Genomic DNA, 20319 nt, shown 5'->3' with positions numbered 1-20319 from the left:
CCTCAGCAACCAGGACCTCAGTTTCCTCATCTGTAAACAATATTGTGGCTAGGGTCCTACCAGACCCTGCCAGACCTAAAACTATGATTTGATTAACACATACTGAGTCCCTACTGCAATCCCTACTACATTCTAGGGTCTTCCCTTGGCTAATTATTTCCTATTTATCCTGTCAGCTAGACAGAGCAGTGGATAGAGCACCAGGCCTGGAGTCACTAAGACCTGGGATCAAATCTGGCCTCAGACACTTCCTAGCTATGTGACCCTGGGCAAGTCACTTAACCCTGTTTGCCTCAATTACATCACCTATAAAATGAGGTGGAGCAGGAAATGGCAAACCACTCTAGTATCTCTGCCAAGAAAACCCCAAATGGGGCCACGAAGAGTCAGATGCGACTGAAATGACTGAACACCACCAACAGCAATTTATCCTGTCTATAGCTTGTTTTGTCTATCTGCTTGCGTGTTGTCTCTTCCGTTAGACTATAGGCTCCTCAAGGGCAGGGCTTGTCTTTTGCTTCTTTTTGTATCCTTAGAACTTAGCACAGTGCCTGGCATATGACAGGCACCAATAAATATTTACTTACTGATTACCGGCCCTGGGGTCAGGAAGACCTGAGTTCAAATCCAGCCTCAGACATTTGATACTTGCTAGCTGTGGGACTCTGGGCAAGTCACTTAACCCCATTGCCTAGCCAAAAAAATACACTTGGAACAAATACTCATAAGCATCTGAACCCTTTTTAGAACACGGGTCAAATCTATTTTCGAGTGTTACCCTCATGGAAAGAGACCTAGCTTTCAAGTCAGAAACTTGAACTTAAATCTGGCCTCTGATGCTTAATAACATCTGTGGGGCCTGGAACAAGCCACTGACTTCCTGGCCTTAAGTTTCCTCAGTTATCAGGCCTAGGCCTCTGAAGTCCCTTTCTATCTCCCTCCCTCCTTCCCTTTCTCTCTTTACTGGAGGCAATCAGGGTGAAGTGACTTGCCCAGGGTCACACAGCTAGTAAATGTCTGAGGCTGAATTTGAATTCAGGTCCTCTTAACTCCAGGACCAGTGCTCTATCCACTGCACCACCTAGAAGCCTCTCCATCTCCTTTAAAACAAACAAACAAACAAACAAAAACCCTATGATTCTAATCCTCTATGCCTGGCAGGCATGGCACAAATACTTAAAAGATGAGCTGAATAAATGGGGATTTATGTGTTCTTTACCCCAGAAAGGAAGCCTGGAGAGGTGGGTAGGTGGGGAGCGTCACACAAGCCTCTGATGGTCTGGGCTGTGGAAAGGGGTCCAGACTTATTCTCCTTGTCTCAGAGGGCACAACCAGGAGCATCGGAGAGCCAGGGGGACTGTCCCCAAGTGAAAGGGCCCATTTCTCAGGGAATCAGGGGGATCTCCCTTCTTGAGGGCTGAAACTCTGGTGTCCTCAGTCCCCATCCAGGGAATAGCGACAGTAACCCGCAAATGTTACTGACTCAAGCTTACTCAAAACCATTAACATACAAACGTGCTGGAGCTGACATGCGTGGCCATGAGCAGCTGAGCCTCCACAATCCTGCTGACCTTCATCAGGGACCTTCAGAAAGTCACCCGGCAACCTGAGTCACAGAGGTGTGACTACCCAGTGAGGTAATGGGGTGAAAGGGCTTGAACGAGTTTTCAAAGACTGTATAAACAGCAAGAAATGCTTGGTGTTTACTGCCAAGCCAAGCCAAGCCCTCTTTAGGGACGGTTAACACCTCAACACTGAACAAGGGGTAAAGATCATTAGTGTTCCTCCACCTGACACCTACTCTCTAACAAACACCACAGAAGCATCTCCGTGCTGCCGGCAGCCCTCGCTCGGGAAAACTGAGCACGTGTTTGTTTTTTGAGATTTTGTCCCTTGTTTCAAGGGCTTACTGGACTATTTTTACCATCCATTCAGTCTAAAATTTTTTCAAAAAAATAAAAAGCGTGAGGATGCCAAGTTAGAGACATCTGCAGGGCCCCATGAGGACATGAGGATCCTAGGATTTTAAGCAATGGGAGAGAGCCCGGAGCTATCCGGGTCCAAGCACCTGCAGCCTCCTCCATTCCTCCCTCCCCCGTCCTTGGCCATCGGCAGTGACCCAGGACAACCAGCCCCCTCCATTGTTGTGGACGGGGTCACTGTCGCCTGACTGAGCCCAAATCTGCAGTCCAAGCAAATAAAGTCTAATCCCTCTTTCTCATGAGAGCTTTCCAGGTATTTGACAGCAGAAACAATGTCAGGGCTTCGATCTCTTTCCCAGGCCAAATGTTCATTCGTTTGACAAGAAAGAATTATTAAGTGCCTACTATCTGCGAGGTGGGCAGCTAGATGACTCAGCAGATCCAGCACTGGCCCAGAGTCAAGAATACTACTCTTTCAAATCCGACCTCAGACACTCACTAGCTGTGTGACCCTAGGCAAGTCACTTCACCCTGTTTGCCTCAGTTTCCTCACCTGTAAAATGAGCTTGAGAAGGAAATGGCAAACCACTCCAGGATCTCTGCCAAGAGAACCCTGAATGGGGTGACAAAGAGTAGGACATGACTGAAAAACAACTGAACTAACAGACTGTGTCAGCTGTGTCCTTGGGACAAAACTGCAAAATGAGGCTGCCCTTCCCCCAAGGACCTTCCAATCTGTTGGGGGGGGGTGTGGGACATGCAGAGCTAAGCCGAGATAAGGCCCCTCCCTGGCTCCTTCAGCTCATCCTCCCTCCCTCCACCTTCCATCCCCTCCTCTGACCAGGAGACTGCTCCACTCCTCCATCCCTGTCCTTTCCCAAGCCTAGTCCCGTTCCACGGCAGGGAAGAGGGGACATACTACCGGCAGGCAAAAGCTTCCTGACAACTCTCAAATGGGAACATATTTTCTATGGACTGAAAACATCCACAGCTCACCCCCCCAGAGCCCGGCTCTTGGCATCTCTCAGTTCTGACTTCAGGCAATGAACACTTCTTCCTCTTCTTGCTCATTATTTTAACCCCAGCCTCGAAGCAGCCCGCTGAGGTGGGTACTTGGGCAGTGGATGCCACAGTCTCAAACCTGGGGAGGGCCTCCCTGCCTGCGCCCTGTGCCCAAGGGGACAAGGGTGGCCTTCGAGCGGGGCCTGAAGGGAGAGGCTGCCACTACACCTTCCCGAGATCCAGCATGCCACGGCCCTGGGCCTCAGAGCAATTTTCTCCCTGGAATGAGACACTTGAAACCCTGCTTTGGTGTTCTCCTCATCCCCAGCCTGGGTCTCCCAGGGAAAGAATGTGCACTTCCGTACTCGAATTCCCATTTTAAAAGTTCTCTTAACAAGGGCATTGTTCAGCACCCAGCTGTCTCGGGGCTGGAGGCGAGGAGAAGACAGAAAAATGGGACTTAGAGCGGCCACATTCCAAATTCCATTTTGTGAATGCCAGAGAGAAACAAAGAGCCCAGCCTCAGACTTCTCCCCACAGAACTAACCAAGCTTAATCCTGCCCTGAGGCTGGAGGTGAGGGGGGGGGCAGGAAGGTCCCCAGAGCACCGGGCCTGAAGGGACCTCTCTAGGTAGCTCCCCTACAGATAATTAAAGCCTCAAGCACGGCCGCTAGTCTGGCATCCAAAATATAGGCAAGGAACGGAAATCAATACAACCAAAAGCTACTCTCCAGCAGACCTGGAGTCAAATGACAGGAACTAACCGTTCTCAGAAGAATTAAGGATTATGAAGAGAGAAGGCTCCAGATCGCCAACAATAAAGTTAATGGAAGTCAAGGCAGCCTGGAGGCTTCACAGAGACCAAAGCTAGGAACAGTCCATGCTGGAGGGGCTGTGGGAAGGTGGGCACAACAATGCCCACTGCTGGAGGAGCTGGGCATGAAAATCACTGGCACGGCCATTCTGGACAGCAATTCCGAATCGTGGGACGGAAGTGGATAAAACACCCAAATCCTCTGACCAAGAGTCCACTGCTAGGCATGGAGCCCAAGGAGGTAATGGGAAGAAGAAAAGGCCCAGAGACAACAAAATATCGATAGCCATGCTTACCCAGGAAGCAAAGAACTGAAAACAGTCAATGCCCTTTGGTGGAGGAAGGACTAACCAAGTGCGGTACAGGAACGTTTTGGAATCTTACTGTACCGTAAGAAAGGATGGATGTGATGAACAGAGGAAAGATCTGCATGAACTAACGCAGAGCCCAGAAAACACCAAATACAGGGACTTCAACAATGTAAATGCAAAGAGCCTCTGCCAGACAACCAAAAGTGAATGTTCTAAAATGATCAAAAAGCTTGCCCCTAAATAAGAGCGATGAGGTGACGCTTCTCCCCAGCTCCCCTGCAGAGATGGGGGTCCCTGGGTGGGGAACGCTGCATTTAATTTCATACTTTTTTCCCCCAATGTACTAATTGGTTTTGCTGAATTTATGTTTCTCTTTAAATTTTATTTGACTCTGAGAATAACAAGGGGGAGGGGCACAAGGGAAATGTAGGCAATGTAAAAAAAAAATTAATAAAATCTATTTTAAAAAATAAAAGTCTTAATACAAGGGTTCTAAACAGCTGAGAACCCAAGGACTATAGATTCAAAGTCCCTGTCCACCCCACCTCCACCCCCACCACCCAAGTAGGTAAGGCAGAGAAAGAGAAGAGACCTTAGATATTTTGAGAATATAGCAGGCTACTAAAGGCATTGGTTCTAATAATTTGCCCTTGTTTGGGCCTTATGTCTAGTCTAGGTTGGGTCCTAATAACACAGCAATCCAGTCTGGGAGTTTCCTTAACTTCTTTTTGGCTGCTGCATTTTCACTGACCCAGTCTCCCAGGTCTTCCCTTTTGCCTCTGGGCTTCCCCAAAGTCTCAGCCAAAGTCCCCCCAAATGCAAGAGAGGTTCCCAGCCCCTCTTAACGCCAGCACCTTTCCTCTGAGCTCACCTCCAGCTCACCCTGTCTATGGGCTCCAATACCTGGTCTATGGCTCCGGTGCCTGGTTGTCTGCCGGTACCCAGCAGGGCAGGGACTGAGCATTCTCCCAATTTCCTCCTCCTACTCAGGGCAGGTCCAAAGCTCTGCAAGGCCCTTTACTGAGGACACAGTGATGAAAAATAAACCCCAAGCCTGCCCTCCAGGCACCTACAATCTGAGGGAAGGGCCAGGAGGCATCACAAACTCCAATCTAATGAGCTTTCATTCAGGGTTTTCCAAAAGGGGACAGGAACAAACCACCAATGGCTTTTGTCCACTTGGGACTGTCTGGCCAAACAAGATGCTGCCCTGCCTCCGAGACTTTAAGACACACAAGATGAACCCCCCTTTCCCACCCTGCCAAAAAGAAGAAGGGAACACAAGGGGCTGGGCGCAGACTGGGAGTGGCCTTGACTGTCTGAAGCCCAATCAAGATCAGACCAGAAGGGCACAGGGAGCAGAGTGAGTGTGAGTGGGGGAAGAAAGGGCAGAGACAGGCTGCCTGCCTCCAAGGGAGGGGGCCCTAACACAGGTGTCTGCTGCTCTGTGGAAGAGGCTCCAGCTTCCCCTTCTGAAGCTCGGACCCATGTGGCAGTTGCATTTGTTACCCTGAGACATTCTGCTTTCCCAGAGGAATGATGGGAACACGGAACATTCTTAAGCCCCAGAAAGTTAAATAAAAGAAAGAAAAATAAAACCCAACATTATTCTCAAGGTTTACTAAGAGACAAACTCCACGAGCAGGATGCTAAAACTTGACACTCAGATGGGGCCACATGAAGTCTGCGGATCACTGCTCCAGAGTGGGCAGGGCCCTGAGGGACGGCTTGATCCAAGCCAGATGGAGCCCAGGAAGAAGGGGTGGCTTTCGCTAGGACAGCAGAGTCTCCTCTGAAGATGCTGCTCCCTAATTCAGGCCACCAGAGCCACACAATGAGGCCACACACCGTAAGGGTAGGTTTGTGCCCAGAATTTCCAAGCAGCCTGGCTTCTTTCCCAGGTACTGTGTCCTTCGCTAGCAACATCCAGAAATCTGGCTGCTCCACGAGGCCCAGGAAAGAAACTGAAGCCATACCCTGACAGGTTCTCCTGTTAAACAGCGTTCACCACCCCTCGCACCCCCACGTGCCACGCCAAGCCTGCGGGGGAGCCGAGAACTCACTCCTGACCAAGATTCCAAGAGTTGCCGGACCACTGAAGAAGGCCAAGTGCCCCGGGCGAGCCAAGAGAACCTCAGCCACAGTAATGGAGACCTGTGTGCTGAGAAGAGGGCCTCCTTGGACAACAGCCCACTAACTGTCTTTCCATATTATAAGAACAAAGACTCCAAAATGTTGACGAGTTTGTCTCCTGATGAGCCAACCAAGCCCCAGCCTTGCTGCGCCTCCCTACCCCATTTCCAAGTCCTGGCCTACAGTCACCCTCTATACACCCATCTGCCCCTTTTCAAGCTCAAACTAATTCAATTTTACACTTACTGTTGTTTCCTTGTCATCCGTGAAGGCAAAATCTGATAAACTGAAATCACATCCCCCTTTTCAAGTGCCCTGGGCTAGCCAGAGTATAAGGCGACACTCCTGGCCAGAAGGGCAGGACACACATGGCAAGGGTCAGGGTTCATGGCTGCCCCATGAATGTAGATGAACATACCATAGACCCCCCTCCCGTGCCCAATGACACCGGGAACAGAAACTGCTCTGGATTCGAAGGCAGGAGAACTATGTCTGAATCCTGACCCTGACACCGGCTAACCCTGGGCTGTCTCTAGTGATGAATGACCTCTCTGAGCTTGGCCAGGCTCATCAGTGGATGGCTGAAGAGGGGACCTTTCTCTGGTTCAGCAGGGTCTGCTGGAGGTCTAGGGCCACTGGCCTAGCCATTGGAGAACCAGGGCGCCTCATCGTCACCCTGATGAGGCGTCACAAGAAGGCTCTGACAGGTCTGCTCAGCACATGAAACTGGCCTGTGGAACACTAGCAGACAACCCCTACTGGACAATCTTAGCACAGAAGCGAGGGCCAGGCCCAGATGAAGAAACAGCTCCCTATTCATCGTCTCTCCCAGCTTCTAGGCCAGAAAAATACTGAGCATTTAACAGAAACCCAAGGCGGTAGCCCAGAAGTCAGCCACGGATATGCTGTGCCAAGTGACTAGAATATCTATACCCTTTGACTCAATTATCCCACAATTAGGCACAGACCCCCAAGGAGATCAGAGACAGGAAGGAAGGCCCTCAGACACAAAATTATTCATACCAGTACTTTTCTTTTTTTTAATTTTTTTTATTTTTAGGCAATTGGAGTTAAGTGACTTGCCCAGGGTCACACAGCTAGTAAATGTGAAGTGTGTGGTCTGAGGCCGGATTTGAACTCAGGTACTCCTGACTTCAGGGCCAGTGCTCTATCCACTGCGCCACCTAGCTGCCCCCATACCAGTACTTTTCATGGTAGAAAAAACTGGAAACAGAAGATGTCCAACCATTGGGGAATGGACAAGAAAACTGTAGTCCAAGAACATAGTGGAATGTTAACATGCTCTAAGAAAAGGTGGCGAGGAAGAATTCAGAGAAGTCTGGAAGACACAACAGATGAAGAATGAGGACAGAAGAACCAGGAAAACAACAGTGCAGCCACAACAGTCTCAACAGAACAATCAACTGAAATTTAGCATTCTATAATGATAACCCGGCTTGTCCCTGAAGGACAGATAAGACGTGCCTCCCCTCTCTGACCAAGTAGGGGGCTACAGGCATAGAAGGCAGCATCTATTGTTTTTTCCTCTTCTCTTTTAGTTACAAGGGATGCTCCCCAGGCATAGGAAATAGGAGGGGCAGATCGGAAGTCAATTTTTAGAAAAACAAAAGACAGTCTTTTTTGTTATTTTTGTTTTACATTAATAATATGTCAGAGAATGGGGGAAAGGGGAAGAGAAAAAGCATTTATTAAAACACCTACTACCACTCTGTAGTGGTAGCGCTCTGTGCTAAATACAGACATTTTCTCATTTGTTCCTCACAACAGGATAGAAAAATGCTATCAGTATTCTCATTTTACAGTTGAGGAAACTGAGGCAGGCAGTGGGGGTGTGACTAGCCTGGGGTCCTGAGGCCAGATCTAAACTTGGGCCTTCCTGACTGCAGGCCTCGTGCCCACTCCACCTAGTTGCTGGTGGACAGATAGCAGCCCCCAGCTGGGGGTGAGGAGATGGGGGGCTATTGCTGCCCCTTGCAGGGATCCAGCATGAGACAAAAACCCTGTTTCCCCGTGGGGAAATTCTGTTGATCACTGATTCCAGCACACAATGGGGCAAAATACATGAGAAATGCCTAAAAAACCACAGTGCCCAGAGGTGGCTAAAAATACCTGTGGCAGGCCCATGCCAGGAATCCGACACCCTTTCCAAACCAGAAACCCAGCATTCTTCAGCTCTGAGAGCCACGGGATCCCCATGGTCAAACACGTAGGGTTGGGGGGCAGTTCTTTGGAGTGGCATGCGTGCCTGGAGGACCCTGCTGGGGCTGAGGAAAGTCCCTGTTTGCCTGGATGTTTCCTTCTGGCTTTTGGTGACAAGAAGGAGGAAGTGAAAGACCACATTTGCTCCCCAGGAAGATGGGCAGCCCACCACAAGCCTCAGCCTGGAGGAGATGCCACACGTCCTGGGCCACGGAAACATGTGAGAGGCAGCATGGAGGGCTCCGGGCCCTGGGGAAGAAGCAGAGCCCGCAGTGTCCCACTTCAGGGTTGGTCAGTGATCTATTTATTTCCAAGTGATTAATGAGACACAAGCCAGGACACCTTGTCTTCACACAAAACTCTTTTCATTACAACCCGGCCCTGTGAATCACATGGTCCGGAGGGGTAAATGGCTCGGATAGCAGCCGGGCTCATCTGTCCTGGCTCTGATCAGGCCTCTCAGCTGAGCCAGAGCTGGGAAGAAAGTGGGACAAGGCCAGTGGGGGAGGGGAGATACTAGGCCAAGAGTCAGAGCTCACAAGATGCTCCTAGTGTCCCGCGTATCTCAAGTACACCTTCCCCAAAGAGTCCTCTGGTACTCCAGGTCCAGGGGACCAGCTGCCATCCGACAGCAGAGACTCCAAAAAAGACCTTTCATTTCTTAACTGTACTTGGAAGAGCCTTCAGAGGCGTTCCTTCTGGTCCACCAAAGGCTCCACCAGAATGCCCTCTGTAGCACACTTGTCCAGTGGTCCTCCTGCCTCTGTGATGGCCCCCCAGGACGGGAGAGGCCACCATCTCCCCACGTAGCTCATTTCAATTTGGGTCAGCTCTCTCTGTCAGCAAATTCTTTCCATGGAGCCTCCTCCCCCCGAGTCCCTCCTTGATGAATGTTCCATCTGGAGCTAAGCAGAGCACATACACTCCAGAGGCAATATGGTTCCACCATGGAAACAGCCCTGGGCCATCGTTGAAACAACCAAAAAACTTACCCTGGAAAAGCAACTTGGAACTATTCTCCAAAAGTCACTACACTGGGCATACTCTTTTAACTTAGCAGTACCACGCCTAGGCTCGTATTCCCCAAAGAGACAAATGTCAGAAGGAAAGGACCCAGAGGCACACAAATACTCGTAGTAGCCCTTAAAGAACTGGAACTAAGGGGATGCCCCTCCACTGGGGGACGAGAATCAGTGTGTTGTATGTAACAGTGAAAGGGAAGGATTCAGAAAAACTTTGGAAGATTTGTATGAACTGAGGCAGAGAGAAATGAGGAGAATGGGGAGAATGACAGAGTGATCACAGCAATGTATAGGAAAACCAGAGTGAAATGAGGAAGAACTCTGATGAAGCATGCCTCCCACCCCTGGGTGGGGAGCGAAGAGCCTGCAGGTGCAGTGGGCCACTTCCACCTCCAGACACACCCACTGCAACACAGATTTGTTTTTCCTGACTACACTTTCGTTACAAGGGAGGGAGGGAAGGTGGAGAGCAGAGGGCTAGTGAAAGTGATACAAAAAAGGGAGGAAAGAAAAGGGTGTCAAGGAGTCACTTCAAGAATACACAAGGGAGGGGACAGCTAGGTGGCACAGTGGATAGAGCACCGGCCCTGAAGTCAGGAGGACCTGAGTTCAAATCCGGCCTCAGACACTTAACACTTACTAGCTGTGTGACCCTGGGCAAGTCACATAACCCCAACTGCCCCCCCCCCAAAATACACAAGGGAGACCGGCTACTTGGAGAGACCAAGCTAGCACCACTGCCATGTTGGCTCTATCAAGTAACATTTAATATGGGGGGAAGATTCTGATTCAGAGTTCCATGCACAATCACCATTTTCCGGCCTTTGGAAATGTTTGTGCTTATTGGTAGTTTTCTAGAAGGGGAGGGAGAGGGAGAAGAAGAACGGCTGGGTTTGGCGCCAGAGGAGCCAAGTATGAGTCTCAGCCCACCAGCCACGAAGCTGCCCGTGAGGTACATCTCTGAACCTCATTTTCTTCATCTGCACACTGAGGACAGCAGGAGTGTTGTGACCAGAGCAGCCACGTGGCACTGTCCACGTGGAGGCCCCAGTCCTGCTTTGGGGGTCTCACCAGGGCCCTGTCCCCTGGCAGGATTGGCTTGGACCGCCCACCAGCAGCCACAGACAGCAAACCTGTCCTTCCTCTAAGGCCCGGCCTGGCTCAGTGTCCAGCCCCAGCACACAGGACCTTGGCTCCCGAGGCACAAAGGAGCTGCACTGGTCCTTCAGCCCCCTCCCAGCCCCAGCTCCATGGATGCTGAAGAGGCATCAGTACTGCAGAGTCAAAGGACCCCTCGCTGGTAAGCCAAGCTGGAGCTGCCCCGGTCTGTCCCCCAAGACGGCACGGCAGATGAACCCTCTGATTCCTGAAGGGAAAGATTTCCTGTTGGAAGAAGGCCAGGGTGGTGACAGAATCCAAGAAAAGTCCTTCAGTTATCGAGAAGCTTTTAAGGGCAGAACTATCCGATTCCCTCTTCCTTCTGTTCACCTAAAGTCCCAGCACTTCCCTCCACTCAAGGCCGCCCCCAATTCCTGGCTGGGCCATCAGTGAATGGCACCCTGAGCTCTCCCGGGCTCAGTCAGCCTAGCCCTGCTAGGAAGTCCCTGAAGGTGGCCCAGGCACAGGCAGAGTGTCTGCTGTCTAGCTACCAGCCCAGCGAGGTTTGGTCCCATCGAGGCAGATGACCTCTCATAGGCCATAGGCCGAGCTGGAGAGAGACAAAGTGACAAAGCGACAAAGTCATGGTTCCCTGGCTGCCGCCTCTCCCCCGGGACAGCCACAGACAGCTCCTGACTGATGTTTGCTGTATGAATGAAGGCAGGAGTGAGGCAGGCAGGGGAAGCCCTGGCATCCACGCTCCCCAGAAAGCATCTCCCCAGGGTGGAGTGCGAGAGGCGCCTCATTGGAGGAGGCTTTAGACAGACCAACTTCCCACACATAAGGCAGCCAAGGCTGCCTGCTGGAGGAAGCCGGAGATCAATCTCAGGGGCAGCCTGGGAGAGGAGACAGAGCGGCCCCCCGCGCCTTTCCATTTCAAACGGTTCCTGCCGAACCCTAGCTCCAGGCCGGCCAGGGAAGCCTGGCAGGGCAGGCTGCATCAAGGAGCCCCTGGGGAGACCAGACAACCCAAAACAGCCAGTCCCTGGGGAGGCTTCAGGGGAATTCAGGATGACAGCTTCACAGAGAATCAGTCGACAATACTCTGACCTCTCTGCTCCATCTGAAGAAAGCAAACTGCGGTGTCAGATCCCATTGGGGACGGCGCTAACAGCCTGAGCTCTGACATGTTCTGTCGTGCAAGGCGAAGCAAGGCTCCGAACAGCCCCACACAGACCCCAAGACGAGGGCAGAGGCGGCCAAGGTCTGAGATGCAGATGGAGAACTGAGGGCCTGGCAAGCAAGCGCCCCCATGGCGGAGCCAGGCTCTGGGAGCCCACACCAGGGGCGGGTGGCTTGCAGCACCCACGTCTGGAGGCCACATTGCAAGGGGTGGGGAGTGAGGGACTCCGCGCCAAGCCCAACACCCCCGGGCAATGTCAATGCTGATCCAGGCCCAACGAGAAGCAGGTGAGGGACCTGGGGAGGCTTCATCTGGAAGACTATGGGAAGGCATGACAGCTGTCTTCAGACATCTCCAAGGATGTCACACAGAAGAGGGACCGTCCTCGCTCTGTGTGGCTCTGCAAGGATGGGTGAGCATCATGGCTTGACTAGAACCAAGAAGCTCACAAGGTGGGTGACCCTTCACCTCCTGGGTCTGTGAAATGGGCTCCCAGGTCTATGAGCCTATGACCGTCTGGTCATCCCAGGGGAGTGGTCACAAGGAGGAAGGTTTAAGTTTGACCCAAAGAGCTTTCTCATTAACAGAGCGGCTAGAAGCGGCTCCTCTCACACTGGGAGGGGTCCAGGTGATCTCTGAGGTGCTTCCACCTCTGTGCTGTCAGGGATGATGCCCTCCCCTTAGAAACGGTCTGCTCTGGGCCCACCTGACACCCAAGAGCACCCCCAGGACCCATGAGCGCTGAGAGATCGACCCGAGCCAAGTGCTCACCTTCCAGATGAGGACACCAAAAGCTCGGGGGCTCAAGTGACTCACCCAAGGTCACTCAGGCAGTAAGAACGAGCCAAGAGTCGTGGCCAGGCTTTCTGGGCCAGCCCTCTTCCTGATCACTACCCCAAGACCTCTGTGCGCACAATGATGCACTCACAGACCCACCACCATCTTCCCTTGGGCAAACACTCGGACTAGGAGCAGCCCAGGAGCCCTTGTCCATCAGTCACCTGGAACCACATCTAAAAAGTGAAACTCTTAAAGAAGGCAGTGGAGGATAGTCCACGGCCAAATGGAGGGGATGAAGCCAGCAGGGCTGAAGGTTACCAATGACTGCACAGACAGGATGGAAACAAGGGAGGAGACAGAAGGAGCTGTCCTGGGCAGCGAAGGCCATTTCCACACCTGGCTAAGCAGCTCAGGAGGCTCTTGGCCTCCTGAATCCCCCCAGCCTGTAGGGTCTCACAGCTGACCCTCCCATCCACTCTCCTTGACGCGCCACTGAATGACCCCATCTCTTTCCTATGGTCTCGTCTCCCTCAGATGAACGGCAAAGACCAGGCCCTGATGCCTAGTTCCAGCAGCTGTTAAACAGGCCAGCTTCACAAAAGTCATCCACGCTCCTGAAGCCTTAATTTCCTCATCTGTCAATGGCAATAAATAATACCTGTACCCTGCCTCTCCCAGTTGTGGGAAGCCCCTAAGCTGCACAGCAGCCTCTAAGCCTTGGGCAGCGGCCCGGCCTGCTGGACACAGCACTAAGGACATTGGAAGCACTGGCTGGTGACAGAGCAGGGGCAAACTGGCCGCGTCTCCTGGCTGTCCAGGGACACCAGACACACCCCAGCTCCACAGCCGCCCAGCTACCTGGGGCCCAGGCCTCGGCCTCTGCCTGCTCCCCCTACCCTTTCTACATCCCAAGAATGAGCCGCTGCTCCACCTGCGCTCTCTTCCCATTAGAAGGTAAGTCCTTGAGAGCAAGGCCTGTCTACATTTCCAGGGCTCAGCATGCTGCCTGGCACACAGGAAGCACCTGATGCGCTCTGGGGAGGCCCAACTCAGGCCAGCCCAGGGCATCCACACGAGGAGGTTTACCCAACACTGGCATGGGACGGACCCTTGGCGAGGACACGGCATGGAAGCACGGTGACGTGGGCTTCTTCCTCTGCATCTGCCTCAGGAAGGGTGCCCGGACAGACGCCCGCTCCCGGGGCTCTGGGCTCCAAACACCCACGTTGAATGGCTAAGCCCGAGTCCTCAAGACCAATTCAGACTTGAAGACAGAGTCGTTGCCTTTTAGGGGAAAGCTCTAGGGACCTCGGTACATGTTGCTCCCACCGTGGTGGACAGATGGTTTTACTACAAAGGGGCCCAGAAACTCCCAGAGTCCAACCGAAGCACAGGGGAAACAAAGTCACACATGCAGTGAAGAGAACCCAGGGCTGGGAGCCAGGGGACCTGGGTTCTGCTCCACCGCTGATGGGTTCCTCTCCCTCTCTGGGTCTCAGTTTCCCCATCTACAAAGGGGGGGATGAGATGACTGCTGTGACTCCTTGTGGTTCTGACCTCCCTGGCTTCCTCTCAGTCCCAACTAAAACCCCACCTCTTAATCCCTCTGTTCTTATCTCCTATTTACCCTATACAGAGCTGGCTTCATATATATTTGTTTGGAGGCTGTCTTCCCCCATCATTGTAAGCTCCTTGAGGGCAGGCACTGGCTTTTGCCTCTTTTTGTATTTCCAGGGTTCAGCACAGTGCCTGGCACATGGTAGGTGCTTACTAGCTGTTTAGTGATGGACTGATCGACAGGAATGTGTGAATCCATGAGCAGCAGCCCCTGTGACAGCTGGGACACTCCAGAATGAGGCAGCATGAGTTTGTTGGGGCAGCGACCCTACCGCCTCCCCGACCCCCAGAGGCTAATGAGCTGCGGCCCCTCAGGCAGGGCTTCTGAAGCCCTGATGTCACTGTCCCTGCAAGGATCCCAAAGGCCCCACTGTACCTCCGTGTGTGCTGGAAGGCAGCAGAGTCCTCGGGATTCCCAAGGATCCAGCGTCAGAGCAGACAGACCTGGGAAGAGAAGAAAGGGGAGGTTACTTCTGGTGGGCCCTGGAGGCCGCATTAGGCCTCTATACCCAGTAACTGCAGATGCCATTTCAAGAGCCGGCCGGAGGGCTGACCGAGTGCTTTGGGAACATCAGCCTCGTGAGTGTGGGTGAGGCGGCCACACTGCTGGGAAGGATGCAAGCCTGGGTCTGAGCTCTGGGGTCTGGACACCAGGTCCCTGGCTCTCTTCTCGACACCCTATTTAGCTGTGATGCAGGGATGGGCACCCATGTCCCAGTGTCCCAAGGCCTTCAAAGGCTTCCTTGCTGCCCCGAGATTCTGAGGAGCCTTCAATTTTTCCCCCAGGTCCCTAATTACAGCAGAGCAGGAAGGATAATTTCATCTTACACCACGCTTTCTATTAACAAACACTATCAATTCCTTCCATACAGCAGCCACAATCAGACTCTTGTAAAGATTTAATAGCTGCCTTCAAAATCTGCACGGAAATTGCTTTTCCGCCACTCAATTGCTTTCTTTTCCCCCAAAGATGCACATGGGTATTTAAAAACAGACCAGCAGGCTTAGCTTCTGTTTTGGGAACCAACCTCCGGCAGCTGTGCTGAAGCCCAGGCGGCAGGAGGGTGGCCCGAGAGCGGGGCCGGCCCCTGCCCTGAGACCTGGGAGCTGGATCACAGGAGAAGGAGTGCCCTGCCCTGGATGGGCCCCCACCAAAGCTCTGGACTTCGAAGTGGGTTCAAATGCTGACTCCTCCAACTTCTTAGCTGAGTGACCCAAGCCAAGTAACTCAATGTCTGTGAGCCTCAGTTTCCTCACCTGTAAAACGAGGGCAAGCTATTTCACCCCTCCCAGAGCTATGGTATAAACCTTCAAGTGCTCCAGATACGGCAGATGTAAAGATGATAATGACAGTGACCAGAGACACCACTCTGCTCTGTCAACAGGAATGACAAAACCACCCCAGCCCGGACCCAGGAGGAGCCAAGGGGATGTCTGCTAAGACACTGCTCCCACAGGTTTAAGTAAAATAATGCCTCGCTCCCACCTCCTGTGATCCCCACAGCGATACAAGATGGGGAGAAGATGATGCCAGATTATGCCAGGGTACCTCTCAAGCTCCTTTCCCTCCCTCAACAAGACTCTGGCTATTTTCCTACTGTTCTCAACGTGCCTCCAACAGGCTCCTGCCCTCCCCTCGTCCCCTTCTCTGCCTCAAACTGCCTCATCCTCCAGCAGTTCCCAGCTTTTGCTAATTCACATCCAGCTCCTGTGGGGTCCCCCCAGTGTCTGGAGAGCCAAAGGTGCACGCCAGCAATACCCAATGTCCAATGTGGTCATGCAGCGTCTGTACCAAAGAGCAGTCACCTGGGGCCTTGTCTGTCCTTTTCTTTAGTGATGACCCTGTGTTTGACAACCTCCCTCCACAAACCCCTCCTCAGGGCCCCCATCCCCTGGCAAAGGGCCCCAGGACTCCCCAAGGCCAGGCTATGGAGCCTGAGGTCTGGAGGTGCCTCCCACACACAGCCAAGGCTCGTATCACAATGGCAGAGTTAAACAAAAAAAGGAAAAGGACACCGCAGGCCAGTCAGCACTCTAATACATTGTTGGTGGACCTGCAAACTGGTTCAGCCAGTTCTGGAAAGCATTTGGAACAACAGCCCCAGAGTTATTACACTGGGCATATTCTCTGAACCAGGGCTGTGGCTTCTAGGTCTGCAGCCGAAATGGACCCACAGGTTTAAGAAAAAAATACTTAGGTACAACAGCTTTTTTTGGGCAAGCTGAGCACTGGGGTGAGTGGGGTGTCCATCATTTGGAGAATGACTGAACAAATTAGGGTCTATGTAATAGTATTCTATTGTGTTAGAAGAAATGATGATGGGAATGGTCTCAGAGGAACCATGGGTGACTTGGAAGAATGGATTTGGAGGGAAGGGGACAGAACCAGGAGGACCTTCTAGAGTGAAGACATCATGGGAAAACCGAACAGCAAGGACTGCAAAACCCGACTCAATGTCCAGCCGTGATTCCCAAGAACCTGCCTCCTCATAGAGGGAGAGCAGGACAACACCAAAAGGGGAATTTTTTTTTTTTTTGCTTGATTAGGCAGATTTGTTAAAAGTGTGTTTGTTTTTCTTTTCAATGAGGGGGAAGTAGGAAAGAAAATAGATTTTAGCTCATTGGAAACTAGGTACAAATTTAAAAGCTTCATAGTTACTGGCTGTCTTGCCCAAGAACCCCCCCCCCCCAAAAAAAGAGGTCATCTACTATAGGGGAAAAGCTGGATTAGAGTGGGAAGAATCTTGAGGCAGGATGACCAATTAGGAAGTAAAGGCAAAAGTCTAGTCATGAGGTGATAGGGTTTGAAATAGGATTAGGGCTTTAAGAGTGGAGAGGAGACAGAAGAGAAGAAGGGAATATGCATTTATTAAAAGAATTCTATGTGCCAGACACTGTGCTAAACATTTTACAAATATTATCTCAGCTGATCCTCATAACCCTGGGAGATAGATGATATTATTTATCATCATTTTACAACCAAGGAAACTGAGGCAGAAAGGTTAAGTGACTTGCCCAGGGTCACACAGTTAGGCTGGATTTGAATTCAGGTCTTCCTGACTCGAGACCCATCACTCTATCTACTGTGCCACCAGCTGCCAAAAAGGAGAGATGTGAGGTAAGAAATGACAAGATTGGGTAAAAGACTGGATGTGTGGGCTGAGAGTATGGAGTCATGACACCTTGGCTGCCAACCTGAGTGACCTGGGAGAATAGTGATGACCCAGACAGTAACAGGGAGGTTCTGGATGAGGAGAGAGAAGGGGGAAGGGGAGGGGCTACCAAGATGCATTCTATTTCTGGTATGCTGAGTTTAAGATGTCTGGATGACATCCATTTCAAAATGCCTGATACATAGCTGGTGATACACAACCAAAGCTCAGGAGAGAGGGGGAATGGAGACAGAGACGTGGGAGCCCTCTGTGTAAGTGACAGCTGGACCCACAGGAGCCGAGGAGAACACCAAGAGAGGGAGATGGGAACCCAAGTCTTCGTGATTCCAAGAGCAGCGAGCAGCTCTCTCCTCTCCTCCACGCAGAGCCTCAACAAGCATCAGCTGAGTCACACGACCTCAGAATATTCAAGGGCAAAACGAGGAGGAGGCCCTCAAAGAGATGTCCAGCAGAACTGACGCATCGCTATTCTGGAGCAACCTGTTTCCATCACCAGCGACGGAAAAGCCATTCCATTAGGATCCTGACCCTTCAGCCCTTCAGGTGCTAAACAAAGAGGCAGACATGGTGCTTAGAAGATCAAGCTGGGTAGGTCCACCCTGACCCAAGGAAGTCCTTGCCTTACACCAAGATCTTGACAGCACCATCTGACAAGAAATCTCAGGGAAGGGAAGGCGTGAAAAGAACTGAAAAAAAATTCCAGACCAAATTAATGCCCCCAAAGGGTAACTGAAAAAAACATCAAAAAGCATATGAATGGAGTAGTAGAATGTTTGGGGAAAAAAACTCCAAAATGAAGCTATTTGGATAAGGTCTCCCTTGCTATTCAACAAAGATTGCTGGGAAAACGAGATAGCAGTGTGGCAGAAATTAGGTACAGAGCAACATCTCACACCATATACCAAAACAAGCCTCAAATGGATACATGACTTAGACCTGGAGAATGACATCACAAATTGGATGAGCAAGTAAGACACTATCTTTCAGTTCTATGGTTAGAGGGATGGTTTGGGACCGAACAAGGGAAAAGAGCTTCACAGAGGGAGAATACGGACAATTTTGATTACATAAAATCAGAAAGGTTTTGCACAAACAAATCCAATGTGGCTAAAATTAGAATGGAAACAGATAACTGGGGGATTTTTTTTTCTTTTTGCAACAAGTTTCTTCGATAAAGATCTCATAAAAGTATATATGGAACTGAATATAATTCATAAGAACAAGAGTCACTCTCCAATAGATGTAAAGGGTCAAAGGACATGTTTTCAGAGAAAGAAATCCAAGTTATAAAAAGCCATATGAAAAAATGCTCCAAATCAATAATAATTAGAAAAATGCAAATTACAGCAACTCTGAATTTCCCTCACATTTGTTAGATTGGCAAAACAAAACAAAATAAAAACAAAAACAAAAAAACACAACCAAAACGGGAAAGCAAGAACATTATTGGTGGTACTGTGAATTGCCTAAATGAGATATTGCCCGGCACATAGTAGGCAATTTATAAATGCTTATTCTCTTTCCCACCTCTATGAATTCTGGAAAGCAATATGGAGATATGTCCTCAAAGTCATTTTACGAACTTTGAATGCCCTTTGACCTAGTGCTGTAACTGCTAAGCCTGTTCTCCAAACAGACCAAAGAGGAAAAGACCCACATGTTAAAAATATTTATAGGCACAGCTCAGTGGCACAGCAGATGGAGTTCCAGCCTTGGAGTCAGGAGGACCTGAGTTCAAATGTGACCTCAGACACTTGACACTTACTAGCCATGTGACCCTATATATATATATATGTACAGCAGCTCTTTCTGGGCTGACAAAGAACTGAAAACTAAGGGGGTAGTGATCAATTAGGGAATGAGTAAACAAATTATGGTAGAATAATGTAACAGAATATTACTGTGATAAGAAATTATGAGAGCTACATTTTCAGAGGAAACCGGGGAGACTTATGAGAAATGATATAAGAAGCAAACAGAACCTGGAGAACAATTTATACAAGAACATGGGAGAAAGAGACAGAGAGAGAAGCAAGAGAGGGAGGGAGTGGGCTGGTGCTGCAGCCTGACACACAGAAAGCACTTACTAAGTGCTTGTGGACGGACCTAACCAAAGACAACTCTGAAAGACTTAAGAACTCTGATCTTCAAACCAATGACGAGCCACGGTTCCAGAGGGAGAAGGAGGGAGCGAAACGCTCCCGTTTCCTGACAGAGAAGGGATGGAATCAAGACAGAGAATAAGACCTGATTTCTAGACACAGCCCATACAAGACTTTGTCTTGGGGTCATAACTAAGCATATTTGCTACATGGGCTTTTTCGTGTGTGCTTGAGAAAGGGCAGTGGGGGGGGGGGTGGAAGGGGGAAGTCACTCAAATATCTTTTAAAAAAATAATAGCTAATTATAGCTAACATTTTTATTGTGCCTTAAATTTGCCAAAGTACTTTACAAAAATCTTATTTTATCCTCACAACAACCCTGGGAGGCAAAGAGGGGAAGGGAGGAAGGAGGGAATTAAATAAGTATTTATTAAGCACCTACTACGTGCCAGGCACTGTCATAAGTGCTTTACAAATATCATCTCATTGGATGTTCACAATAACCCTCTAGGAGAATGATCTAGCTGCTCATCACTGGGATACTTAATAAAAAATACAAGAAGGGAACAAGAAGTGTGGGCCAAACCACCCTGTGCAATGAAGCCCAACAGACCGCTCTGTCCGGTCCCCTCCTGTCCACTCTCACAGCCAACACTGGAGCTCAGGCCCTCCTCGCCTCTCCCCTCCACTACTACAAGGGTCTCCCCAACGGTCTCACGTCTCTTGTCATTCCTAACCCATCCACACGTGACTGCCAAGATTATGTTCCTAACATGCAGGTGTGACCACGTCACTCCCCTGCTCCATTAACTCCAAGGCTCCCTACTGTCTCCAAGATCAACTCTGTTTGGGCATTCAAGGCTCTTCCTTCCTCTCCAGTCCTCTTACGCTTTACTCCCCTCCGCCTGGAAGAGAGATCCCTTAGAGATGGTGATGTCGGC

At 50.7% G+C, this 20319-nt stretch overlaps 1 protein-coding gene across 6 annotated transcripts in view; it reads right to left on the bottom strand.

Moving 5' to 3' along the window:
* SIPA1L3 (signal induced proliferation associated 1 like 3) overlaps nucleotides 1-20319 on the bottom strand; it is a 169510-nt gene that overhangs the window by 83643 nt on the left and 65548 nt on the right. For all 6 annotated transcript variants that reach the window (XM_027855213.1, XM_027855210.1, XM_027855211.1 and 3 more), the window contains exon 2: nucleotides 14480-14547. The gene's annotated coding sequence lies outside the window, so the exon portion shown is untranslated. The remainder of the gene's footprint in view (nucleotides 1-14479; nucleotides 14548-20319) is intronic.

Source organism: Vombatus ursinus, unplaced genomic scaffold (assembly GCF_900497805.2).
Source record: "Vombatus ursinus unplaced genomic scaffold, bare-nosed wombat genome assembly UNPS02010822.1, whole genome shotgun sequence".
Classification (NCBI taxonomy): Eukaryota; Metazoa; Chordata; class Mammalia; order Diprotodontia; family Vombatidae; genus Vombatus; species Vombatus ursinus.
Note: the sequence above shows the minus strand (reverse complement) of the source record. Positions and strands in the feature narration are given on the sequence as shown.